The sequence below is a fragment of the Theropithecus gelada genome, chromosome 15, assembly GCF_003255815.1.
Source record: "Theropithecus gelada isolate Dixy chromosome 15, Tgel_1.0, whole genome shotgun sequence".
In the NCBI taxonomy this organism is placed as follows: Eukaryota; Metazoa; Chordata; class Mammalia; order Primates; family Cercopithecidae; genus Theropithecus; species Theropithecus gelada.
The window spans coordinates 26,367,417-26,384,282 of NC_037683.1; the positions used below are offsets into that span (position 1 = coordinate 26,367,417).

The 16,866-nt window shown below is 40.5% G+C and overlaps 1 pseudogene; it reads left to right on the plus strand.

Annotated features, from left to right (window-relative positions):
* Window positions 1–14,340: 14,340 nt before the first annotated feature.
* The window catches only part of LOC112607686, a 44,585-nt pseudogene continuing 42,059 nt past the window's right edge, over window positions 14,341–16,866 (plus strand).

The window sequence follows — 16,866 nt, forward strand, 5'->3', positions numbered from 1 at the left end:
CATCACAAAAACAAAAACAAAAAACAAAGAAAAAAACCTCTGTATAATCCTTTACTCTCCTTCTTCTCTATGTTATACCCCAGAGGGCCCTGGAAGCCACATATTGAAGATGACAGAGACTCTTTCAGTCTGATTCCCTGAATCACTGCATGGAGCAGAGTGCCCCTGGCCCCTGCTGTTGGACTTTAGGTGAGTGAGAAATAAAATTCTATTATGATTGGGATTAGTGACCTTAGAAGAAGAGAAAAAAATTATATTGTAATAAACCACCAAAATTTAGAAGTTTATCTCTTGCTGTAGCTAACATTCTTTAATGAATACAACAGGCTTCAAAAACATCAAATTACCTGCACAAAGTCAATCCCCCAGTGTCAGAAAACACATTTTTTTATTATACTTTAAGTTCAATGTGCAGGTTTGTTACATATGTATACATGTGCCATGTTGATGTGCTGCACCCATTAACTCGTCATTTACATTAGGTATATCTCCTAATGCTATCCCTCCCCGCTCCCCCCACCCCACGACAGGCCTCGGTGTATGATGTTCCCCACCCTGTGTCCAAGTGTTCTCATTGTTCTATTCCTACCTGTGAGTGAGAACATGCAGTGTTTGGTTTTCTGTCCTTGTGATAGTTTGCTCAGAGTGATGGTTTCCAGCTTCATCCATGTCCCTAAAAACCCTAGAAGAAAACCTAGGCAATACCATTCAGGACATAGGCATGGGCAAGGACTTCATGACTAAAACACCAAAAGCAATGGCAACAAAAGCCAAAATTCACAAATGGGATCTAATTAAACTAAAGAGCTTCTGCACAGCAAAAGAAACTACCATCAGAGTGAACAGGCAACCAACAGATTTAGTCTTGCTTTATTCAAAGTCCCAGTAGATAAAAATTTTCCTTTTTTTTTTTTTTTTAACATTTTGCGTATATATTTGGGTGGTATGGAGAGGCTTTCTGGAAGAAGCATAACTTCATTATTACTATAGCAAATAGAATTTTAAAAGACAGAAAGAAGGGTGGCAGTGAGAGGAGTTAGAGGAAGGAGAATACAAAGTATTCTTAAGGAAACTGAATGGAGCAATGCTTCTGTGCTAGAGAATTACGAAGCAGCAAATTGGGACTGTAGATCAGGTTGTATCTGTCAGGATAAATTAGGTTACACTGCATTAACAAAAAGAATCAAAATCTCAATGGCTTAACACAACCAGAGTTTATTTCTGGCTCACAATATATGTTCAGTGTGAGTCCCCAGGAATTTGACACATATCACACTGGTCATTTCTTTGGGCAAGGAAAATAATATAACTATACTAAATTCAGAGATGGTAGAAGTACAATTCTACCATATACCCAGAAAGCAAAGATCTGGGAGTATTTGATAAGCCGCACTAATGGCTACTATAGAGTCAAAATGGTAGGGATGTCAAAGTAAAGAAATACATGTACCTTCGGGAAAGTTTTTATTAAGGCTTAACCATGTAACTTTTATCAAAAGCCAGAATTGTTATTTTATATAGAGAGCAGAATTATAGATAGAAAGACTATGTACAGCTTTTGAAAAGACAGTTTGGGAATAAACATAGGAAATTTTGAAAATGTGCATACCTGAAACCTCTCAAATTCCTCTCATATACAAAATTCCATAGTATTTAAGCTCTTTGATTCTAGAGGCAGACATATCTGAACTCAAATCCAGACTCTGCCATCCACCAAATATGCGGTAATAGACAAGTTATCTAGCCTATCTTAGCCTAGCTTTCTCATCTGTGAAATGAGAACAATGGTAGCAGCTATCTTACAGATTTGTTGTGAGAGTTAAATAATTTAACACATGTAAAAGCACTTAGTATAGTGGCCGTCACTAAGTAAATTCTTTAAAACTTTTAGCAGCTCTAAACAGTTGAGAATTCACAAAGATGTGCACATTATCTGTGATAGTTTGTAACAGTTAAAAAAGAAAAAAAAAAAAAAACAAAAAGTAAAATTGGGCCAGGCATGGTGGCTCACATCTATAATCCCAGCAGTTTGGGAGGCCAAGGTGGGCGGATCACCTGAGGTCAGGAGTTTGAGACCAGCGTGGCCAACATGGTGAAATCCTGTCTCTACTAAAAGTACAAAGTTAGTTGGGCATGGTGGCAGACACCTGTAATCCCAGCTACTCGGGAGGCTGAGGCAGGAGAATGGCTTGAACCCGGGAGGTGGAGGTTGCATTGAGCTGAGATCGTGCCATTGAACTCCAGCCTGAGGGACAAGAGTGAGACTTCGTCTCAAAGAAAAAAAAAAAAAAAGTAAAATTCTCTATGTTTCATCAATGGAAAAATTGCTACATGTGTGGAGGGAGAGAATAAAAGAGAGTGAGAGAAGATCAAATGTTTTTAAAAATAAAATAGAATCATATATATTGATCTGGAAAGATATCTATACTATATTGTATAGTTGAGAAAAGCAAGTTGCAGAACACAATGCATAGCTTGATGTCAAGAGTATGTATATCATACCCCATATACATATATATTGAAAACTTAAGGACCCCTTAATTTGTCCAGAATTCCCTATGAAAAAAAAAATGTGCTAAGTTTTGGGGCAGTGCAGAAGACTGGAGAGCAAAACTCAATAAAGGACAGAGCAAAAGTTCTCACAACATAGTGTGTGGGAGTCCTGCTGGAGGGAAGGAGCCTGGTTCAAACACAGGACATCAAGACACCTGCCAGTGTTTGAAGTTGTGGACAATATGAGGCCCAAGAACTAAGCCCCAAACAAACAAACTACATAACTGAAAGTACCACAATCTTCCAAGCACAAAAAGATAGGGAGTGAACAGGCTTTCAATCACAAACAAACAAACAAACAAACAAAGTCCATGACTTAAGAACAAGAATGAAACACAGATTGACTGAGTTTTACTAAAATTGCAACTCTGTGCCAACCCCACTTAATCACTGATGAGGTTGAAATAGCAGCCTTTCCCATTGCAGAAGACAGTGTGGCGATTCCTCAAGGATCTAGAACCACAGGCACCGTTTGACCCAGCAATCCAATTACTGGATATATGCCCAAAGGATTATAAGTCATTCTACTATAAAGACACATGCACATGTATGTTTATTGCAGTACTATTTACAACAGCAAAGACTTGGAACCAACTGAAATTCCCATGAATGATAGACTGGATAAAGAAAATGTGGCACATATATACCATGGAATACTATGCAGCCATTAAAAAGAATGAGTTCATGTCCTTTGCAGGGACATGGATGAAGCTGGAAACTATAATTCTCAGCAAACTAACACAGGAACAGCAGAAAACCAAACACCGCATGTCCTCACTCATAAGTGGGAGTTGAACAATGAGAACACATGGACACAGGGAGGGGAACATCACACATTGGGGCCTGTTGAAGGGTGGGGGGACAAGGAAAGTGATAGCATTAGGAGAAATACCTAATGTAGATGACAGGTTGATGGGTGCAGCAAACCACCATGGCACGTGTTATATCTATGTAACAAACCTGTAGGTTCTGCACATGTATCCCAGAACTTAAAGTATAATTTGAAAAAAAAAAAAAAAGAAAGAAGTATCAGCCCTTCACCTAACAGAGCAAAGGGGGAGCCCCTATGGTATGCCTCTATGGCACACAATTAAAGATTTTCTTTCTTAAAAACAAAACAAAAAAAAAACAAGAAAAACAGGGTCTCTCTCACCCAGACTGGAGTGGAGTGGCACGATCACAGCTCACTGTAGCCCCGATCTCCTGGGCTCAAATGAAGCTTTTGCCTCAGTCTCCTGAGCAGATGGGACCACAGGCACATCTATGTGGCCTAACAGGCCACCATGTCCTCTTAATTTTTTTTTCTTTTCTTTTCTTTTTTTCCTTTTTTTTTTTTTTTTTGTTTTTTTGTTTTTTTGTTTTTTGGTAGACATGAGGTCTCACTATGTTGCCCACATTGGTCTTGAACTCCTGAGCTCAAGTGATCCTCCCTCCTCAGCCTCCCAAAGTACTGGGATTACAGGCATGAGCAACCATGCCCAGCCATAAGATTTTTCAAAATGCAGCAAAATATAACTAATGATCAAGACAAAAAAAGCAATACAGGCAGATATTGGTGTTACCAGGTAGGGACTTTTAAATGGTTATAAGCAATAGATTAAGAAAACAAAGCAAGAGGTAGACAAAGCAATTAAAAAGATGGAGGATTTCAACACAGAACTGAATCTACAGATAAGAATCAACTGGACATTCTATAACTAAAAAAATTCAAAAATTGAAAATACGTAGAATAGGTAAAGAGCAAACTAGACACAGAAAAACCAGGAGTAGTGAAATAGAAGACCAGCCATAGAAAACATGTGAACTGAAGCAACAAGAATTTAAAAAGAGAATAAAAGAAAAGTGGAATAAAATGTAAGATAGAGATGTATGTTGGATTCAGTCAACACGTATAAAATATGCATAATCAGAGTCAGAGAAAAGAGAGAGAAACAAAAATACATCAGGAATATTTCAAGAGCTATCAATAGATAATGACTGAGAATTTTACAAAACTGTGATAGTTACCAACATACAGATTTAAGAAACTCACTTAATTTCAGTCATTTTTTTTAATAGTCAAAATGCTAAAGATCAAAATCAAAATGAAAATCTTGAAAGCTAATTGAAGGAAAAAGACAATAGAAAGGCTGACAATTGACTTTTCAATAGAATCTGTGTAAGGCAGAAAACAGTAGAATAATACCAGGACAAAACACACACACACCACCACCAATCTAGAATTCTAGACCCAGTGAAAATATTCTTCAAAAATGAAGGCAATAGGCTGGGCGCAATGGCTCACACCTATAATCCCAGCACTTTGGGAGGCCAAGGTGAGTGGATCACTTGAGGTCAGGAGTTTGAGAACAACCTGGCCAACATGATGAAACCCCATCTCTACTAGAAATACAAAAATTAGCCAGGCCTGGTGGTGCATGTTTGTAGTCCCAGCTACTCAGGAGGCTGAGGCGGGAGAATCGCTTGAACCTGGGAGATGGAGATTACAGTGAGCTGAGATTGTGCTACTGCACTCCAGCCTGAGAGACAGAGTGAGACTCCATCTCAAAAAAATAAAAATAAAAATAAAAAGGCTATAACTTTCAGTTCCAGCCATGATAGAATAGTTTATGACAGATTATTCTCCCACTGGAAGTAACTGTTAAAGTACATATAATAATATATAGTATTTCAAAGCATTTGGTGTACAACCAACAAAGACAGGAATTAAGGAGTTACAGTCTTTGAAAGAGAGAATGCAATTGAGGCAAACTTTACATTCTCCCTAGTGTATTTTATGAGGACATTTTCCAAATCACCGTGTGGAAGACTAGAGCTCAGACAGAAAGCAGCAGTCTCAGTGGGCCAAGGGGTAGATGTTGGAATTCAGGGCTGCTGAAATGGTGAGAACTTGAAGAACACAGGAAAATACAGAGAAAGACTCCTAAATTCCACATATAATCCACATGTGGCCAGCTCCCAAAATGCTTAATCACAGGCCAAGACTCCAAGAAACCCAGCAGAAAAAACAGCTTAAAAGCTAAAGAGACAAGAACAACTTTCAGCAACTCCATGGTGTTGGGAGACTAAGGTTGAAATTCAAGCCCTGCCAAGGTGAAAGACCTTGGTAAATACCCTAGATTTTCAGTTGAGTCCCCCAAAAGACCATCCATTAGAATAAATGACCATGTACTAACAGTAAAGTCTGTACGCTAGGGGTAAGAGGAACCTTGAAATAGACTGGCTTTAATAAAGATTAAAATCAGGCTTTTGACAATTTCAAGGTGATCTGCCAGTACTTTATCTGCCTTTCAGAAGAAAACTTAACCATCTTTGGAGGAAGATAACATCATGCAGAACCTCTACAATTTTTCATCCACTATGTCTAGCATCTGATCCAAAATTATGAGGCATGATAAAAATTAAAAATAGACAAAAGAAACAGACTCAAAGATGATTCAGATCATCTCAGATGTATTAGATGGAGACTCTAAAATGACTATTTTAATATAGTCAAGAAAATAGAAATTAGAATAGTGGGAAAGAAAGGAATTTCAAGAGAGTCAGAATTTATGAAAAAGAATCAAGTAGACTTTCTAGAACTGAAAAATATATTTGAATTAAAAACCATGGATAAACTAACAGCAGACTAGACATAGGAGAAGACAAGTCAATAGAAAATATGCAAATAGAAGCATGGAAAGTAACAAGAATGGATGAAAAAATTGGACCAGTGTCTAAGAGGCAAGTGGATCTCAGTCAATAAGCCAAGGCTTAAAGAGGATAGTTTCCCAGAGGTCACAAAGCTAGCAAATGTCTGTCTGGGATTTGACGTCAGGCAGTCTGACTCCAGAGTTCACCCTCTTAGCCGTTGTACTATACCGCCTCCTGATATTTAAAAAGAAAAAAAACAAACAAAACAATCCCAAACAATGGATGCCAAAGGCTGTCAAAAGCAGTTTGAATAGATTTCCCTTTGTTGAATTCAAAATCAACACTTGTGAATTATTAGAACTATGTCAAATAAAGAAAAGCCCAGAGAAAGCCTTTTTAAAAGCTGAGCTGGCATCTAGATGCTCCTAGAGACACACAAAGCTTGCATCCTCCCCTCTCCCCTACATTCACCATCACTGTCCCACGACATCTGTTTGTATTCATTGATAGCCATGGGAACATTTGTTTTATAACAGGAGAAGGAAGAGTTTGGATAAAGGTCTGGAGAACAATTTTTTAAAACCAGATGGAATGGGATTACATTGCCTTTATTCCCCCAGTCTGGCCTTCTGAAGTGGGTTTTTGTCCCTGTGATTCATTCATTCAAACATTTATTGAGGGCCTTCTCTGTGCCAAGCACGGTTCTAATGTCTGGGGATTCACCAGTAAAGAAAACAAGAGGGAAACTTCAATTTGCCAATTAACAGTTATCTCAGTAATTTCCATGTTCAATAGCCTCTTTCTTCTCAGGTTCTTTTGGGTAAAGCCTCACCTTTGCTTTTTCTCTGTTCTGGGTGAGTGAGGAGGCTGGTGTGGTGTCACTATGATATTAAAAGAGGGGGCCTCCAATCTATGCTCTGGTCTCTGGGTCCTCATGCATGACTGAGAGATGCTGGGCCTGATATGGACCTGTGTCTTCCTCCCTGGGTGACTCAGTCCCACCTCAGCTCTGGCTAGCCCTGCAGGTTCTGCTGGGTCTCAGTCACATACTCCACTGGGCCTATGACAAAGATATCCATGCTAAACCTCTTCCACAGTCTCCTCCCCAGGAAGAGTGCCCCCAGGATGGATGCAGGAATTGTCTGGATGCTTCTCACTCCTTGGGGGAGCAGCCAGGACCAAGACTGCTCCCCGCCCAACAAGTGGTACCACATCTGGCTCTGTAGCTCTGCCTCTGTGCTTCTTAAAATGCTGCCTCTTCTCTGCACCATACCCCTCTCCCTAATTGACATGGGTGACCCAGCACAGAAGCATCCTCCAGTGACCCAGCACAAACCTCCTCTGCTTGGGTGCTCCCTTCATCTTGAGGAAGGCCTCCCCTTCCAGATGTTAGTCCAGACAAGCAGGGGCAGAATGGGACACACATATCTGAGTCTTCGCATCCTCTGACCCTCACCCTAACAAGGTTTTCCCCTTCCTCTCCCAGCCCAATCAGAACATCTCTAACACGACATCCCCCCTCACTCCTCATGGTCTTGTTGTCTCAGTAGAGGGGAATCCTCTTCACTTGGCACAGGAGGCTCTGTGGTCTAAGCTGGCTGAATTTGACTATTTACATAAGAGCCACTGGACTACTAGGAAGCGAGAGTGATCACTGACAAAAATACATGGTTTAGTCACCAAAAAATAACACTCCTGTACTCCACCCATATCCAAAAAAGATAATTGTACACAGTTCCATAAATGACTTAGATCCAAAGGTCAGGCAAAAACAAATGTTGGCAAGGACGTGGAGAAAAGGAAACCCTTGTACACTGTTAGTGGGAATGTAAATTAGTACAACCACCATGGAGAACAGTTTAGAGGTCCCTCAAAAAAACTAAAAATAGAGCTACTGTATGTTCCAGCTGTCTCACTGCTGGGTGTATACCCAAAAGAAAGGAAATTAGGATATCGAAGTGATATCTGCCCTCCCAAGTTTATTACAGCACCATTCACAACAGCTGAGATTTGGAAGCAAGCCAAGTGTCCATCCACAGATGAATGGATAAAGACAATATGGCACATACACACAATGGAGTATATTCAGCCATTAAAAAAGAATGAGATTCTGTCATTTGCAACAACATGGATGGAATTGGAGATCATTATGTTAAGTGAAATAAACCAGGCATGGAAAGATAAATGTCTCATGGTCTCACTTATTTGTGGGATCTAAAATCAAAACAATTGAATTCATGGACATAGAGAGTAGAAGGATGGTTGCCAGAGGCTGGGAAGGGTAGTGGGGGTTTGGGGGGAAGGTGGGGATGAGTCATGGGTACAAAAAAAGATAGAATAAATAAGACCTATTGTTTGATGGTACAATAGGGTGACTATAGTCAATAATAATTGTACATTTTAAAATAACTAAAAGGGTATAATTGGATTGTTTGTATCACAAAGGATAAATACTTGAGGGGATGGATACTCTATTCTCTAAGATGTGATTATTATGCATTGCATGCCTATATCAAAACATTTCATGTACCTCATAAATCTATATACCTACTATGAACCCACAAAATATTAAATTTAAAAAAGATAATTTTTATAGTGATATATTCCATAAAAATATTTTAAAGGTTGTGTCATAGAGAGGCATTGGTTGGAGATGAGGTGCTATTTTAATTTAGTGATCAGAAGTGACATCTCATTATCCTAGGCAAACTGACACAGAAGCAGAAAACCAAACACCACATGTTCTCACTTGTAAGTGGGAGCTAAACATTAGGTACACATGGATACAAAGATGAAAACGACAGACACTGGAGACCACAAGAGGGAGGAGGAAGAAAGGGGAGCAAGGGTTGAGAAACTACCTCTCGAGTTGTATGCTCACTACCTGGGTGACAGGATCAATCTACCCCAAACCTCAGCAACGCACAATGTACCCACATAACAAAACTGCACATGTACCCCTGAATCTAAAATAAAAGTTGAAGGCCAGGCACGGTGGCTCACACCTGTAATTCCTGCACTTTGGGAGGCCAAGGCGGGAAGATCACTTAAGGCCAGGATTTAGAGACCAACCATGGCCAACATGGTGAGACCCCATCTCTACCAAAAATACAAAAAAATAAAAAAAATAGCCAGGCGTGGTGGTGCTCACCTGTAATCCCAGCTACTCTGGAGGCTGAGGCATGAGAATTGCTTGAACCCAGGAGGTGTAGGTTGTAGTGAGCCAAGATCGCACCACTGCACTCCAGCCTGGGTGATAGAGTGAGACTGTCTCAAAAATAAAATAAAACAATAATAATAATAAATAAAATAAAATAAAGGCTGAAGAAAAAAAGAAAAGAAAAGGAAAAAAAAGAAATGGCCTCTCATGCTGAAAAGTAAGAAAATGCTCAAAAGACAAAATGATGGGATCGTTTCCAAGGGTTCCAGTAGCCAATTAAAAGATCATCCAATGGCCAAAGCTGGAACCATCTGAGCAACTACATCAATAAGATAGTATTGGATTATGGCCCAAAGTATAAAATAAATATCCATGAGTCTATGTTGACATAAACAAAAAAGAGTGACTAAGTTGACAAAAGGAGAACAGACAAATCTGCTATACCAAAAAAAATACCAAGTAGTTTATGCAGATACCATGCCCTTCAGGAGTTGGAGTGCAGTGGCACAAATATAGCTCACCACAGCCTTGATCTTCCAGGCTCTAGCAATTCTCCTACCTCAGCCCCACAAGCAGCTGGGACCACAGGCATGCACTGCCATGCCTGGCTAATTTTTTAAAAAATTTCTTGTAGAGACAGGGTCTCACTGTGTTGCCCAGGCTGGTCTCAAACTTCTGAGCTCAAGCGATCCTCCCAACTCAGCCTCCCAAAATGCTGGGATTTACAGGCATAGGCCTCTGCTCCCCGCCTGGTATTAATAATTGTAATGATACTCCAAACAAACATTTTAATACTTTTAAAATGTTAAAGCCAGAGGCCGGGCGCGGTGGCTCATGCCTGTAATCCCAGCACTTTGGGAGGCCACGGGCGGATCATGAGGTCAGAAGATCAAGACCATCCTGGTGAACGCGGTGAAACCCTGTCTCTACTAAAAATACAAAAAAAAAATTAGCCAGGCGTGGTGGCAGGTGCCTGTAGTCCCAGCCATGCTGCTCGGGAGGCTGAGGCAAGAGAATGGTGTGAACCCGGGAGGCGGAGCTTGCAGTGAGCTGAGATCGCGCCACCGCACTTCAGCCTGGGCGACACAGCGGGACTCCATCACAAAAAAAAAAAAAAATCTTAAAGCCACATGAAGTTAAAATTTATATTTCTATATATATTGTTGTGGCTGAAAGGTACAAGGTGGTCAATTCAAAAAACTTTCAAGCAGAAAAATATATACCATATTAGAAAAAAAGTCCATAGAAGAAGTAGAATGAGAAAAAAGAAAAAATAGAGATTTTCCAACAGTTTGAGTTATTTTTTAGATGGAGGATGGTGGCTATCACATCACAATGGTATTTACATTCCACTGGATGTATTTTAAGAGATGATACAACAGCTTTATTTTTTATGTCAATATTTACAATGGGCCAGAAATTGTATTCTTCATATTCATGTACACCTGAAATCAGGAACACTTTAAAGAAGTACAAAGTGGTAGATAATTAAAAAAAAAAAAAATTTTTTTTTGAGACAGTCTTGCTCCGTCGTCCAGGCTGGAGTACAGTGGCTTGATTTGGGCTCACTGCAACCTCTGCCTCCCGGGTTCAAGCAACTCTCGTACCTCAGCCTCCGTAGTAGCTGGGACTACAGGTGCACGCCACCATGCCTGGCTAATTTTTGTATATTTAGTAGAGACGGGGTTTCACCATGTTGGCCAGGCTGGTCTCAAAGTCCTAACCTCAAGTGATCTGCCCGCCTCGGCCTCCCAAAGTGCTGGGATTACACTCACGAGCCACCGCAACTAGACTCAAAATTTTTTTCAGGAACATGTGAGCAAAGTTTTTTGAAGACCATAGGCCTACCCAATGCCCATTTCTATTCCTTATGCCAAAGCTGTAGGCAATGATGTGTCCAGCTAAAGATCCACCTTTCCAAGTCTGTTTGCAGATACATATTATCAAGTTCTGACCAATAAGCTGTGCATACTGCCATTCCTCTCTTCCATATTGAATGTGAACCTCTAGCAGACAGCTTGACCCCTGCATGAAGAATAGCAATAGTGAAAACACAGAAGGAACCTGAGTTCTAGATAATTCTGTGACCCAAACTACCTACCTCCAGATTTCGTTTAGGTAAAGAAGGGCAAATCCATTTATGTTTAAGTTACTGTTATTTAGGATTTTCTGTTATACATGGCCAAATCTAATCCTGACCAATAGAGTGGCTGTAGCATACATTATATAATCAATCAGATGTTGAACATTTAGATTATTGCCAGATTTTGTTATTTATTATACATCACACTGTGATCCTTATTTGATGTATCTTCAAACACATTCAGAGTTATTTTTCCAGGAGATAATCTAAGAAGTAAATTCTGGATCAAGAATGTTTAGATACATATTGCAAATTTTTTGCTTCACAAAAGCTAATTTATATTTATGTCAATAGTGTATGAGACAGCAGAATTCTGCATTTTTTCATCATCATTGGGCAGTCTTTTTTTCTAAATATTTGCAATTTGATAAGAAAAAAAGGTTTGTTTGTACTTTTTCATAACTAATAAACTTTTTTCTATTTATCTGCCATTGGATAAAATTGCCATTTTATTTTTATTATTTTTTAAAAATTAAGAAAAGGAGCGAAAGTATTTTTTTATTTTAAATGTTGTTTTTAATTTCATTTTTCCATAAGTTATTGGGGTAACAGGTGGTATTTGGTTACATGAGTAAATTCTTTAGTGGTGATCTGTGAGATTTTGGTGTACCCATCACCCAGGCAGTATACGCTGCACCATATTTGTAGTCTTTTATCCCTCACCCCCCTCCCACTCTTCCCCCTAAGTCCTCGGAGTCCATTGTATCATTCTTATGCCTTTGTGTCCTCATAACTTAGCTCCCACATATCAGTAAGAACATACGATGTTTGGTTTTCCATTCCTGAGTTACTTTGCTTAGAATAATAGTCTCCAGTCTCATCCAGGTCACTGCAGTGACCTTTTTTCATTTCTTTTTATGGCTGAGTAGTATTCCATCGTCTATATATACCACAGTTTCTTTATCAACTCGTTGATTGATGGGCATTTGAGTTGGTTCCATGATTTTGCAATTGTGAATTGTGCTGCTACAAACAGGCATGTGCAAGTATCTTTTCCAAATAATGACTTATTTTCCTCTGGGTAGATACCCAGTAGTGGGTTTGCTGGATCAAATGGTAGTTCTACTTTTAGTTCTTTAAGGAATCTCCTGTTTTTCATAAAGGCTGTACTAGCTTATATTCCCATCAACAATGTAGAAGTATCCCCTGATCACTGCATCCATGCGCCAACATCTACTGCTTTTTGATTTTTGATTATGGCCATTCTTGCAGGAGTAAGGTGGTATTGCATTGTGGTTTTGATTTGCATTTCCCTGATCATTAGTGATGCTGAGCATTTTTTCATATGTGTGTTGGCCATTTGGATATCTTGAGAGTTGTCTATTCATGTCCTTAGCCCGCTTTTTGATTGGACTGTCTGTTTTTTTCTTACTGATTTGAGTTTGTTGTAGATTCTGGATATTAGTCCTTTGTCAGATGTGCAGATTGTGAAGATTTTCTCCATTCTGTGGGTTGTCCGTTTAGTCTGCTGACTGTTCCTTTTGCCATACAAAAGCTCTTTAGTTTAATTAGGCCCCCAGCTATTTATCTTTGTTTTTATTGCATTTGCTTTCCGGTTCTTGGTCATGAAATCCTTGCCTAAGCCAGTGTCTAGAAGGGTTTTTCCAACGTTATCTTCTAGAATTTTTATAGTTCCAGGTCTTAGGTTTAAGTCCTTAATCCATCTTGAGTTGATTTTTGTTTAAGATGAGAGGTGAGGATCCAGTTTCATTCTCCTACATGTGGCTAGCCAAGAGCCAAAAGTATTTTTGTTTCAGATTATTTTAAGGCTGGAAAACTACAAGTGAAGCTACCTCTAGGATCTCTGTTTATATAAAGCTTCATTGCAACAGGGAAGTTGTCAGTCTTACACTGTGTCCATTGCCTGGCAAGTAGTAGGCAACTCATTGAACGTTTGTTGAATGCATGAAAGCTATTATCTTATTACATTATATGACTTTGAGCAAGTAGTTTGCTAATCAGTTTCCCAGTTCATAAACTAACAAGATTGAATAAATCTATGTCATGGTCTCTTCCAAGTCCAACAATTTTTTATTCAAAGAGAAATCCAAGTAATGCCCATAAAGCACCAGATGGGAAAGACTCCCTTCCTTTGCAGCTATTTCTACTGATCAGAAGAACCAGAGGCAAAAAATAATAATAGAAAATTAGAATTTAACATTCCTTTGTGCTCCTCTTCTTCCAAATTACTCGACGATAAAAGAGTTACAAAGGCAGTAAGAAACACAGAGAAAGTCCCTCCTCCCTTGAATTTGCCCTTTGAGGACTAGTGGTGGTTCCTAGTTCCAGCCCAAAGTCCATATTCTCTTGTTCTGTGGGAGCCCAGACTTTGAAGTCAGAGAGAGCTGGGTTTCATTGAGCAAGTCATCAAACTCCCCAAGCCTGCATTCCTTACGTGTAAATTAGCGATAACAATACCCATCCCATAGGATTAAATAAGATACATGCCCAGCACAAAGCCCACTGTATGGTGGTGCCCAATTCCGAACATCTGAGGTGCCAAGCAGCTGTAGCAGTGGGTTTTTTTCTAGAAAAGCCCCCACATTGGAATTAGTCATGGTTTCTGGCTACACAACTTCAGATTCTCATTCTTTGCCTCTCCTGGAGATTCTGAGAGTTTCCTAATACCCTTTCAAAAATTCCTTTGCTACTTAAATGAGCCAGAGTGGATTCCACTGTCTGCAATGTAGAATCAGGACCATTGTAGTTCCTATGGAAGTTCACATTTAACAGATCATTTAATCCAAATCCCAAAAGAAGAGCTTCATTGGAAAGAAGTGTTTGTCTATCCGTGCAGTGCAGCTCCTAGCCCTGATTCTAACATGCTTTCGTATTATGACTTAATCAATTAATGCGTAAATTGTCTTATCAGTTCAGGAGGAGCCCCTCAGAAACAGAGGCAGCCTCTCGAGATCCACTGGAAAAGGCCCAGAGGGACAAGTCACAGATGGAGAGGTAAGGTCTTGAGCCCACCACTGGAAACCCACCTAGTCCAAAGTAAGTCCTTTCAATTTCTTGAGTCTTGGCTCCCTGTGAAATAAGAAGCTAGCATATGGCCCAGGGAACTGACGCGAAATCAAAGAGAAAATGTACGTGAAGAGCCCAGGTCAATCGTAGATACAAGAAGCAACTTAAATAGTGTCCACTTCATCTCTTTTCCCTAGAAGCAGGGATTGAGTCATGGCTTCCTCTTCCAGGGCACTTAACGTAGTGATTAGGTCTCTTGGACCGGGGCAGGACCAACATGTGGGGAATATCGCCCTCTGGTGGGCTTAAATGGAAAGGCTATGGTTTTCAAACGGCCTGCAAGGCTACAAAAACAGAACTCATAGAATCGTGGAATTTCAGAAGTGAAAGAGATCTTTGACACCATTTAGTCTAACATCCTCATTTACTGATGGGACAGTGAAAGACCCAAGAGTGAGAGTGACTTGCCTAAGGTCACACCAAGGACAACTGTCAGAACCAGGGCCAAACCTCAAACCCTCCACCCACCTCCAGGGCCGAGGTCCTTCTCTCTGCCATGAAACACCAAACCTTCATGTTTGTGGTTCATATCCCTATATCCCTGAGCCACTGACCCAGCTCAGCCATGCTGTCAGCAGCAGCATGTTAACTGGATTCTGCCCAAGATTGGGTAATTTCCCAACCCAGTTATATTGTTGAAAAGTTATGTTACTTCTCTTTAAAACATACCATGTTAATGTTTTGCTTTTGATACAGACGACCCAAGCTATAACTATGGCAACCCCTTGGAAACGTGGAAAGAAAACACTTCTAGGCCGGGTGCAGTGGCTCACGCCTGTAATCCTAACACTTTGGGAGGCTGAGGCAGGCGGATGACTTGATCAAAGTCAAGAGATCAAGACCATCCTGTTCAACATGGTGTAACCCCGGCTCTACTAAAACTACAAAACTTAGCTGGGCGTGGTGGTGGTGCGCCTGTAATGCCAGGTACTCACGAGGCTGAGGCAGGAGAATGGCTTGAACCTGGAAGACAGAGGTTGCAGTGAGCCGAGATCACACTACTGCACTCCAGCCTAGGCGACAGAGTGAGTGAGACTGTGTCTCTATTACAAAAAAAAAAGAAACGAAAAGAAAAAGATAACACTAGTAAGCATAACTGGATAATTCTAAGAGAAAAGAACAACAGAATACCTGATTTCTACACAAGTTAGAGAAAGACCCTTTATTTTAAACACCAATCTCTGCCACAGGTGATTATCCATGAAGCTAGAACAGTTCAGAGGGCTTCAAAGCCAATCCTCCTCATGCCAACACAGTTGCCACCCCACGCATGATTGCCACCCCACGCATGATTTCCATAAGAACCCACACTCAAGCAGTTCCAATTCACCATTTTAATAAATTCCAAAAGAAGCAGTCATTTTGGGTCTTTGCAATGGAGAGGAAATGTCCTCTTTAATGGGATTTTTGGAAGTATTTATTTTCTAAGTCCCTTCAGAAACTAAAACACACACACACACGCACAGACACACACAGAGGGAAAACTTCAACCAAAGTAGGATTCAAATAAGCCACCCCGAGTTCTGTCCCCAGAAAGCAGGTGGGGAAAAAAGTGATAAGTAGGTGAGGTAACGGATATGTTAATTAGTTTGATTTAATATTTTATGACATATATATATGTAACCATCACATTATACCTCTTAAACAGATACAATTATTATTTGTCAATTGAAAAAAAGAAAAGAAAGGAAGGAGGGATAGAAAAGGAAGGAAGGAAGGAGGAAGGGAGGGAGGGAGGGAAGGAAAGAGGGAGGGAGGGGAGGGGAGGCAGGAAGAAGGAAGGGAGGGAAGGGAGGGGAGGGGAGGAGAGGGGAGGGAAGGCGAGGGAAGGGAGGGAAGGAAGGAAGGAAGGGAGGGAAAGAAAAAGCAAGAGAGACCTTGAGTGAGTCACTTGTCCTCCCACTCTCTGCCTGGCCTAGCTTTCTCGTTGATAGTAGAGGGCCATCACGTAGGCACTGCTAGCCTTGCAGGGCTACCGAGAGAATCTAGTGCCGGAGTCCCCAGCCTCCAGGCAGTGGAATGGTACTGGTCTGTGGCCTGTTAGGAACCAGGTCACACAGCAGGAGGGGGGCGAGCATTACCACCTGAGCTCCCCCTCCTGTCAGATCGGCAGCAGCATTAGATTCTCATAGGAGCACAAACCTTATTGTGAACTGCGCATGAGAGGGATCTAGGTTGTGCACTCTTTATGAGAATCTAATGCCTGATAATCTCAAATGGAGCAGTTTCATCCCGAAACCATCCCCCCAACCTTGTCTGTGGAAAAATTGTCTGCCACAAAATCGGTCCCCGGTGCCAAAAAGGTTAGGGACCACTGATCTAGTGGACTTTGTCCAAAGATCACAAAGCA